The 11,590-nt window shown below is 43.0% G+C and overlaps 1 pseudogene; it reads left to right on the top strand.

Moving 5' to 3' along the window:
- The first annotated feature begins 1,044 nt into the window (after window positions 1-1,044).
- Window positions 1,045-9,850, top strand: LOC129821690 (calpain-3-like; annotated as a pseudogene).
- The last annotated feature ends 1,740 nt before the right edge of the window (window positions 9,851-11,590 follow it).

The following is an 11,590-nucleotide window of genomic DNA, read 5'->3' as shown; positions in this document are numbered from 1 at the left end:
GATTTTAAATTTATTTTAACCTGTGATAAGATGTGGGTGTGCCTAAGAGTGCTATTTAATCTTTGACTTGGCATGTCAGTAAATTAACACTATCATTGTGGGGACAAGAAATCATCTAAATTTTTTCATGTGAGGCCTAATTATCATTTGTCACAACTTCACAAACATTCCTTAGTCAAATTTATGAAAAGTTACACTGAACAAAAATATAAACGCAACATGCAACAATTTCAAAGATTTTACTGAGTTACAGTTCATATAAGGACATCAGTTAATTGAAATCAATTCATTAGGCCCTAATCTATATATTTCACGACTGGGAATACAGATGTGTTGGTTACAGATACTTAAAACAAAAAAAAGGTAGGGGCGTGGATCAGAACCTGTCCGTATCTGGTGGGCCCACCATGTCCCTCATGCAGCGCAACATCTCCTTCGCGTAGAGTTGATCAGGCTGTTGATTGTGGAATGTTGGCCCATTCCTCTTGAGTGGTTGGGAGGCGATTTATGGTAGAAATTAACATTAAATTCTCTGGCAACACCTCTGGTGGACTTCCTGCAGTCAGCACACACCCTCAACTTGAGACATCTGTGGCATTGTGTTGTGACAACTGCACATTTGTGGCCTTTTATTGTCCCCAGCACAAGGTGCACTTGTGTAACGATCATGCTGTTTAATCAGCTTCTTTATGCCACAACTGTATGGTGTATCGATTATCTTGTTAAATAGGAAATGCTCACTAACAGGATGTAAACAAATTTGTGCTCAAACTTATAGAGAAATAAGCTTTTTGTGCATATGAAACATTTCTGGGATCTTTTATTTCAGCTCATGAAACATGGGACCAACACTTTACATGTGTTTATAATTTTGTTTAGTGTTTATGACTTGGGCATCATACAATGACTTAAGAATCATGGGACTGCGAAGTGCGCACATAAGCGACTCAACTTTCGGGAAGCTGCACAGGTGAGCTACTGTGCAGTATTGAGGGTGTGGTCAATGGCCATTTGACAAGGTAAATTGGTTCATGGATAGAAAAGTTGGTAAAGGTAACTCCTGGAAAAGTGGATAAAGCAATTGCTTTCAAAAAGTTGTAGGGTTTCGTTGCACGCTATTTTAACTCTACAACAAACAGGCTATTAGTTTTGTAAGGACATACAGAAGTAATTGCGACAGTTAATGACTCCGGCCTCAGAAATAGGTTCAGCAGAGGCAACAACGGAAGATCTTGGAAGCTCATTTACCTCCAAACGGTGACAATCGTCACTTCTCGCTGACAATCCTTCTCCAGTTCTTCATCAACCTTAACGGTGGTATTTCAATGGATGATGGGTTTGTGGACCATGAGTTTCCAATGGGAGTTATGTCTCTTCAACCCGCGATGGAATGGAGACACACGAAGGTAGCTCAGTATGACATTGTTATAACAGTTAAAGCTGAAAAATATACTAATTCATTACTGAAAATACTCAATTTAAATGGAAACCTATCTCTCTTACAAAAGTGTATGAATCAAACCATCGGACATACCGTCTTCTGTATAATTGTTAAAACACAGTGATATATTTTTGCATTGACAACGGGTAGACGTATGTCTCGCCTGGACAGTTATTTTCAATGCATGACAAATGCAAGTTTTGAGGGGTGTGTCATATACTGTAGTAATCTTCAAGGTCTTATAGACGTGCTAAGAATCATGCATGTACTGACAACAGCCATAACAATACACCCACAGATGCATATAAACTCAGAAAAAAATAAACGTCCTCACTGTCAACTGCGTTTATTTTCAGCAAACTTAACATGTGTAAATATTTGGAGGAACATAAGATTCAACAACTGAGACATAAACGGAACAAGTTCCACAGACATGTGACTAACAGAAATTGAATAATGTGTCCCTGAACAAAGGGGGGTTCAAAATCAAAAGTAACCGTCAGTATCTGGTGTGGCCACCAGCTGCATTAAGTACTACAGTGCATCTCCTCCTCATGGACTGCACCAGATTTACCAGTTATTGCTGTGTGATGTTACCCCACTCTTTCACCAAGGCACCTGCAAGTTCCCGGATTTTTTTTTGGAGAATGGCCCTAGCCCTCACCCTCCGATCCAACAGGTTCCAGACGTGCTCAGTGGGATTGAGATCTGGGCTCGTCGCTGGCCATGGCAGGACACTGACATTCCTGTCTTGCCGGAAATCCCACACAGAACGAGCAGTATGGCTGGTGACATTGCCATGCTGGAGGGTCATGTCAGGATGAGCCTACAGGAAGTGTACCACATGAGGGAGGAGGATGTCATCCCTGTAACACAGCGTTGAGATTGCCTGCAATGACAACAAGTTCAGTCCGATGATGCTGTGACACACCGCCCCAAACCATGACGGACCCTCCACCTCCAAATCAATCTCGCTCCAGAGTACAGGCCTCGGGTTAACGCTCATTCCTTCGACGATAAACGCGAATCCGACCATCACCCCTGGTGTGACAAAACCGCGACTCGTCAGTGAAGAGCACTTTTTGCCAGTCCTGTCTAGTCCAGCGACAGTGGGTTTGTGCCCGTAGGCGACGTTGTTGCCAGTGATGTCTGGTGAGGACCTGCCTTACAACAGGCCTACAAGCCCTCAGTCCAACCTCTCTCAGCCTATTGCCATCCTGTACCTGTCCCGCAGGTGTGATGTTTAGATGTACCGATCCTGTGCAGGTGTTGTTACACGTGGTCTGCCACTGCGAGGACGATCAGCTGTCTGTCCTGTCTACCTGTAGCGCTGTCTTAGGCGTCTCACAGTACGGACATTGCAATTTATTGCCCTGGCCACCTCTGCAGTCCTCATGCCTCCTTGCAGCATGCCTAAGGCACGTTCACACAGATGAGCAGGGACTCTGGGCATCTTTCTTTTGGTGGTTTTCAGAGTCAATAGAAAGGCCTCTTTAGTGTCCTAAGTTTTCAGAACTGTGACCTTAATAGCCTACCGTCTGTAAGCTGTTAGTGTCTTAACGACCGTTTCACAGGTGCATGTTCATTAATTGTTTATGGTTCATTGAACAAGCATGGAAAACAAGTGTTTAAACCCTTTACAATGATGATCATAGGTGGGTGCTATGAATTATCAGAGAGAACAGAAAACCAGCAGGCTCCAGACCTCATAGGGTAGGAGTTGAATACCCCTGCCATAGCACAACACTTTATGAATACAGGCCCTGGGTTGAAGACTACTGTGTTAGGGCAAGATTAGGTCATAGGGATTTTATCTTCAGAAGGCTTAGCCAATTGTCAAGCTGTCATGGCTAAATGTGAAGAAAAAACCACCCTGGACATTGTTCCCATACATTATGAACATCCAATCCCTGGACTGGACAGAGCCAAGTCTGTTAGGTAGTTTTTTTTGTCATGAAGACACAAAGGTGTCCTTACCTACTGTATACATGTTGTATTCACTTTGTTACTCTCCATTGAAGATGGAGTCTTGGGTCAAAAACGCCTGTCACCATAGATCTAGGCACTTTTTTCTGTTTATTTGTTGTAGGCCAAGTAGTGATGAGTCAATCATAAATCATAAAAGCAACAGTGAGGACCGGTGGGTTAAAGTCTCTACACTACATTAGATTATGTAAACACAGTAGATTTATGTCCCTGTTATGTTGTTATCCACTTCATCTTACCCAGTAAAGGGGACACTCAGCTAAAAGTTTGTTAAGAGGCATGTTGTGTCTTGCTTTCTCTCCCCTCTCCCAGGATATCTGCCCTTCAGCACAGTTCATAGTGGATGGAGCACCACGTATGGACGTGTGTCAGGGAGTTCTGAGTAAGTGGAACATGCCAGATGTTTGTTGCCCGACGCAGTGTCTTTCCACCTGCCTCCTTACATATTAGGGCCCTTTTCAATCCGCAATGCGGAAGTTCAGCTTTACAGCGTGATTGAAATTTAAAGGCAATGTTCCCGCTTTGCTGGAGGCTGCATTCACCGTAAACACTGCATATGTCTGCCCAATCGGAAATGACCTTCATTTCTACTGTGGAATATGTAACGCTTCAGCTTTACTGATTGAATAGAACCCTTAGTCTTGTTTCCAGCCATTGCAGTACCACAATAAACTGTGATGCGGTGGATCTGTTTCCTTATTACCCAAAGTTTTCTCCCATTGATATCAAAGTTCTACCCAAGAGTACAGAATTGCTTTGACATCATTAATGAATGTCTGACATACTGTACAGTAAACGCCAGGTGGCCATCATCAAACTACTTACCCAGTGAAGTGAATGTGATATATAATATACCTTTACCTGTCCCTCTGTCCTCCCCTGCTCTCTGTTGATTAGATGACTGCTGGTTCCTGTCTGCGGTGGCGTCCCTCTCCCTGCATCGCCCGCTGATGGAGAGGGTGGTGCCCAATGGGAAGAGCTTCCAGGAAAGTTACAATGGTAGATTTTACTTCCAGGTCAGCCTCTGGATGTTAAACACACCTAATTAGGCTGTCATTATCTGTCAAGGGTTGTTGAATTTGCACTCCTGTATATAGGAGATATGGGCAAATAACTATTTTGTTGGAGTTTGTTGATGTCCATCTCTGAGATTAAAATGAAAACCTGTGTGTGTGTGTACCTGTCTGTAGTTCTGCAATACGACGAGTGGGATAAGGTGAAGTTTGACATGTGTTGTGTGTGTGTGGGTTGATTTTCCCACAGGGCACCCTTGAGTAGAGAAATGAGTTTGGAATCCTGTTCAGTCATGCCTACTCTGTAACCGGGATTGAACAAGTAAGACTACCCCCTCTGCTGGATACTAAGCACTGTTGTCAAATTCATGCTCAGATTCATGACTGCACACCAAGGCCAATAGTGTCCAATTGTCACCAGCCAAAACCTGCACACATACAGTGGTGTTGGGTTTCCTATGTTTAATAGTCAAATATGTTTTCAGGTTGGGTGACTCTCTGTCTCCTCCACTCCCTCAGGTGAAGACTATGTCCTGTGCGTGCGTGTGTGTGTGCCTGCTTGGGGCAGGTTCTTCAAAGTGTTTGTCTGTCCAAAGGCCTGAGTGGAGTTGTCCATAAGGAGGAGCAGAAGCGTCTGGACAGGGTTCAGAAGGAGGACGGGGCGTGCCGGTAAGTGGACCTTCATAGACTCACTTTGTGCAGCCATACTTCACCTGTTCTCATATATGAATAACCTCTCTCTCCCTTAACTCTCTGTCTGTCTCTCCCCCTCTCTCTTTCTCCATCTCCCCCCTTCTCTCCCTCTCTCTCCCTCAGGACGGCGGTGTCAGACTTCCGTCAGAACTTTGACGCGGTGGAGGTGTTTCACCTGAGTGAGGAGACCCTGAGCGAGCCAGGCGCCACACAGAGACCATGGAACTGCACAAAGTTCTGACGGAAGTCTGACACCACCATCCTGAGGGAGACAGGGGGAGAGAAGGGGGAAGAAAGAGAGAGGGCGAGAACTGGGTACCACACATCTCCACTCCCAGAGGAGGTAAGAAAAGGCACAATCCTACTGACACACACACACACACACACACACACACACACACACACACACACACACACACACACACACACACACACACACACACACACACACACACACACACACACACACACACACACACACACAACTATGACATAAAAATGAATTTGGTCATACATAATCTGAGAAGAATAGATTGATATCCATGTGTTTGCCATATTGTACATAAATAATTAGTAATGTAGATATTGCACATAATCTTTATGTACTGGATATGTATGTGTCTCAGTTCCACTTGACCCTGTTGGAGGAGGACAATGACCCCAGTGACCTTGAGCTGACCTGTTCCTTCCTGGTGGCCCTCATGCAGAAGCCCCAGAGACTTAGAGGAGTCCACCTGGGCATCGGCCTGGATATCTACAAGGTACACCCACACACCTGCACATGAACGTATGCACACATACACAAACACACCCAACAGGAAATACAACCAGAGTAGATTTAAATGAGCCACAGTTAATGTGAGAGAGAAAAGAAGAGAGGAACAAGTGAGGGAATATTTGAGTGTGGCAGCATATTTCTCAGTGTGGAAAATGTGTGTACACCCTACTGTATCTAACCCTCTCTTCCCAGGCATACTCAGAGTGTGCTTACCTGTCCTCTCTGGACCTGAGCTTGCTCCGCCCACTCATCAGCACTCGGAGGTGGTGATTTGCGGTCGCCTGGCGCCCAGCCATTATGTCATCATCCCCTCCACCCCGGAGACCAATCAGCAGGGAGAGTTAATTCTGTGGGTGTTGACAGAAAAGTGACTGGACCAGTCCATGACTGGAGGTTGGAGGAAGAGTTACCTATGATATATGTTAAAGTATCAGGGTACTCAGTCAAGAAAAGGCTCTCTAAATTACACTGAGTTTACAAAACATGAGGAACACCCACTCTTTCCATGACATAGACTGACCCGGTGAATCCAGGTGAAAGCTATGATCCCTTATTGATGTCACTTATTAAATCCCCTTCAATCAGTGTAGATGAAGTGGAGGAGACAGTTTAAAGAAGGATTTTTAAGCCTTGGAACAATTGAGAATGTGTGTCATTCAGGGGGTGAATGGGCAAGACAAAATATTGAAGTGCTACCAGTTTGTGTGTCAAGAACTGCTTCACTGCTGGGTTTTTCACACTCAACAGTTTCCCGTGTGTATCAAGAATGGTCCACCTCCCAAAGGACATCCAGCCAACATGACAACTGTGAGAAGCATTGATGTCAACATGGGCCAGCATCCTTGTGGAACTCTTTCGACACCTTGTAGAGTCCATGCCCCGACGAAATAAAGCTGTTTTGAGGGCAATACGGGGTGTGTAACTCAATATTAGGAAAAGCCCGGCACTGATAGAAGCCCCACAGGTAGAAGTCATGGCATGCTATTGAAGTCCAAAGTATCCACAATCCATCACCCCCTGTTGAGTGTTTGTGATGTGACTAAATGGTCCTGTGTGTTTCACTGTGGATCTCCCTGTTGCAGACCTCTTTTCTACGCCTGTCGGCTCTCCTGAAGCCACACGACAGCTCTTTTAAGAAGCACTGCAATAAGGTGAGAACACCACCTCCATGTAGTAGGTTTCATGTAAACTCTTCTATTCTAGCCTGAGATACGCAATAATTACTCTCCAAACTTCTTTCTAACCTCCTAACGAAAGGGGAGTGTCGACCTTTGGAGCTTCTCAACCTGCTAACAGAGGCCATAAAATGCAGAGGTAAGGGTTTGGCTCCAAACATGGACAACTATCCTCCCTCATAAATGGGTGCCAAGACACACCTTTTGTGTACACACTTCCGCTTTACAACATTGCCTCGCCCACATGCATCTTGGAAATTCTGGAGAACTGTACGAATCCCTCTGCTGATTTAGTAGTCTTCATTAAGCCATAACCACTGTGGGAACATTCAGGAAGAAGTGATGTCACTGCAGGAGGAGGTTTTAACTTTCCTAACTGATGTTTTGTCTGTGTGGCTATATATATATATATATATATATATATCATGTCTCAGCGTGGCTATATGGTTAGTAGTTGATATAGATCAATAGCCATGTTAATATAGGTTAAATGTATGCCAAAATCTGGTGTAGCGGTCTAAGCGCCTATGTGCCCCCTGGCGATGCCTCGGCTTGGCCGATTGTTTGAAGAGCATAGCTCCCCCCATAAAAGGGCTATGTAATGTGTAACGTTACACACATGCCATGTATGTACATAGACATACAAAGGTAGGGTAACTTGTCCACCATGACCTCACTTGGTCTGCTGATCTACCAAGACCTTAATTTTGTCATGCATTTTTGATGGACCATTTCCTTGACTGAGGTGTCAACCCAGAGTCGGGGGTTAGCTCAGCTAGACTGGCAGGGGTTCCAGGCACTGTGGGACAAGATCAGGAAATGTAAATGGACGATAAGGTCTAAACCATACTAAACCGTCTGTCAGTGGAAGGTTTACAATTTCAATCACTCTGTTCTTTCAAAATGATGAGAAGATTGGACAGTAGTTTGATTGGCTTAAGCATGTTTTGTGTCTTGGAAGTCTAATTTGGATTGGCTAAAGGAAATATTAAAGTGACTTGTGACTTCTGATTCAGTCATGTGTCACTGAGCTAATTCAATCACACGACCTGTTGCGATGCATGTGAAGTGATTGAATTATATTTGTCTGAAAAGATTATTCAGTCATGCTGGTCTTGATCTTCCAACTAAACAAAAGGATATATTCATGACGTTTGACAATAACAAATCCTAGTTGCTGGAGTACCCTGAAGTCTCACCTACCTTGAAAGCTGCAGGTAGGACACACTTATGATATGACAAGCTTCCATTGGTGCCTTTTAGGGGGCACCAAAACACCACTCTTCATGTTCAGTCCCTATTGGTTCATATGAACAGTATGCCAACAGCATTTACACTGCTGAAACAGCAGGGGATGTGGTTGAACATGAATTGATCTGTGTTCGTCTGGTCTGGTCTAGGCATGGCGGTGGATGACTTCGTCTTGCAGCTGATTGGCCCGCGCTACACAGAACCGGACATGACAATCAGTTACCCCGGTTTCCTTGATCTGCTGATGGAACTGGACAACATGATCCGTAAGTGAGGGCAGAGGTGTAGAGAAGGGTGTGGTCCAACAAGGGCTGAAAATATGAATTTAGGAAGACTAATTGATGTGGGATTTAAAATGAGTGAAGAGAAATAGAAGAGAGGTTGAGATGTTACTTTTGGGGTGCACTTATAGGATTTACATTTTTTAAAATAATTATCATGCAAGAGCAAAATGTGTGGGGGGTGGCTAATTGGTCTAATTCATCATGTTTTGTCCATTCGCAGATACATTTCAAGACTATGTATGACATTGTGGGAATGGGGACCATATCAGTCAGCTACAGACAGGTAAGGGCATACAGGACAGATGATCCAAACCTACTCTATTTCTCACAGCCTAGTAAACATGCAGAATACGGCAGAATTAAAATGAATGAAAAAACTGCTGTTGCATATGATCACACATATCCAGTAGTGTAAAGTACTTAAGTAAAAATACTTTAAAGTACTACTTAAGTAGTTTTTTGGGGGTATCTGCACTTTACTTTACTATTTATATTTTCGACAACACTTTCTACTTCATACATTTTCCCTGACAACCAAAAGTGCTTGTTACATTTTGAATGCTTGGCAGCACAGGAAAATTGACAAATTCAAGCACATATCAAGAAAGCACATGGTCATCCCTACTGCCCCTGACCTGGTGGACTCACTAAACACATGCATCTTTTGTAAATAATGTCTGAGTGTGGGACTGTGCCCCTGGCTGTCCATACATTTAAAAAAACTAAGAAAATGATGCCGTCTGCTTTGCTAAGTATAAGGAATTTTATACTTAAGTATATTTTAGCAATTACATGTACTTTTTATACTTTATATTTAAAACCAAATACTTTTAGACTTTTACTCAAGTAGTATATTACTGGCTGATTTTCCCTTTTACTTGAGTAACTTTCTATTAAGGTATCTATACGTTTACTCAAGTATGACAATTGAGTACATTTTTCTATCTCTGCACATATCCACATTGGCCTGGACAGCCATTTAAATAAATATTGATTTGTTGTGTCTCACCCTTTTTCTGGTTGTAGTGGCTCCACATGACGATATACAACTGACGATGGCTCCACATGACTATGTACAGTACAACTGACCCGATGTGCAACTGATCCAATCTCACTGGATTTCAGCCCTTCCTCCGCCTGTTCAACTGGTTTTTGTTGCAATATTGTTTAAAATGAAAAGTTACAGTAGATTTACTTTGCAATAAAGACTTCCAGTTATTTGTTCCGAACATCAGATTTGAGTCATTCCATAACAATGCTATGTCGTCATAGCAACTAAGTGCATGTTGTCATTTCGTTTAACTTTCTGTTGCCTCCTTTTCAGCAGACTGAATAAGTGTAGAGAAGAGGAGTTTGACACTGGGAATGTTTTGAGAAATATTTATTCTGCAGAGAGACCTTGACTTTTGGTATGTGTAAATATCCGCTTCAAAGCATCACACTCTATGGACGGTCTTGATATAGAGTACCAGTCAAAAGTTTGGACACACCTACTCATTCCATGGTTTTTCTTTATTTCTACTATTTTCTACATTGTAGAATAATAGTGATGACATCAGAACTATGAAATAACACATATGGAATCATGTAGTAACCAAAAAAGTGTTTTATTTTATATTTGAGATTCTTCAAAGTAGCCACTCTTTACCTTGATGACACTCTTGGCATTCTCTCAACCAGCTTCATGAGGAATGCTTTTCCAACATTCTTGAAGGAGTTCCCACATATGCTGAGCACTTGTTGGCTGCTTTTCCTTCACTCTGCAGTCCAACTCATCCCAAACCATCTCAATTGGGTTGAGGTCGGGTGATTGTGGAGGCCAGGTCATCTGATGCAGCACTCCATCACTCTCCTTCTTGGTCAAATAGCCCTTACACTATTTGTGCTCCTGAGTGGTGCAGCGGTCTAAGGCAATGCATTTCAGTGCTAGAGGCATCACTACAGACACTCTGGTTCGATTTCAGGCTGTATCTTGACTGGTCGTTATTGGGAGTCCCATAGGGCGGTGCAAAATTGGCCCAGTGCCGTCCGGGTTTGGCCGGCGTAGGCCGTCATTGGAAATAAGAATTTGTTCATAACTGACTTGCCAAGTTAAATAAATAAATATATTTTTAAATAGACAACCTGGAGGTGTGTTTTGGGTCATTGTCCTGTTGAAAAACAAATGATAATAAAGTGCAAACCAGATGGGATGGCGTATCGCTGGAGAAAGCTGTGGTTGCCATGCTGGTTAAGTGTGCCTTGAATTCTAAATAAATCACTGACAGTCACCATCAAAGCAACCCCACACCATCACACCTCCTCCTCCATGTTTCACGGTGGGAATCACACATGCGCAGGTCATCCGTTCAACTACTCTGCGTCTCACAAAGACGGCGGTTGGAACCAAAAATCTCAAATTTGGACTCATCAGACCAAAGGACAGATTCCCACCGGTCTAATGTCCATTGTTTGGGTTTCTTGGTCCAAGTAAGTCTCTTATTATTATGGGTGTCCTTTAGTAGTGGTTTCTTTGCAGCAGTTAACTTTTAACAAGGCACACCTGTTAATTGAAATGGATTCCATGAAGCTGGTTGAGAGAATGCCAAGAGTGTACAAAGCTGTCATCAAGGCAAAAGGTGGCTACTTTGAAGAAACTCAAAAATAAAATATATTTTGATTTGTTGAACACTTTTTTGGTTACTATGTGATTAGATATGTGTTATTTCATAGTTTTGATGTCTTCACTATTATTGTACAATGTAGAAAATAGAAAAAATAAAGAAATAAAGAAAAACCATTGAATGAGTAGGTGTGTCCAAACCTTTGACTGTTACTGTATGAAAAAAAAGCCCACTCCAGACCCAGGGGGACCGTGGCAAACTTTCAAGCTATTTCCTGTTGCGCCATTATTACGCTTGTGTTAGATAACTCAGAAGCACAAAATTGAGCTTGAAGAAGTACAGCTGCTCATTTTGTACTTCTCTCAA

Source organism: Salvelinus fontinalis, chromosome 24 (genome assembly GCF_029448725.1).
Source record: "Salvelinus fontinalis isolate EN_2023a chromosome 24, ASM2944872v1, whole genome shotgun sequence".
NCBI lineage: Eukaryota > Metazoa > Chordata > Actinopteri > Salmoniformes > Salmonidae > Salvelinus > Salvelinus fontinalis.
This window is presented reverse-complemented; position numbering and strand designations above follow the sequence as displayed.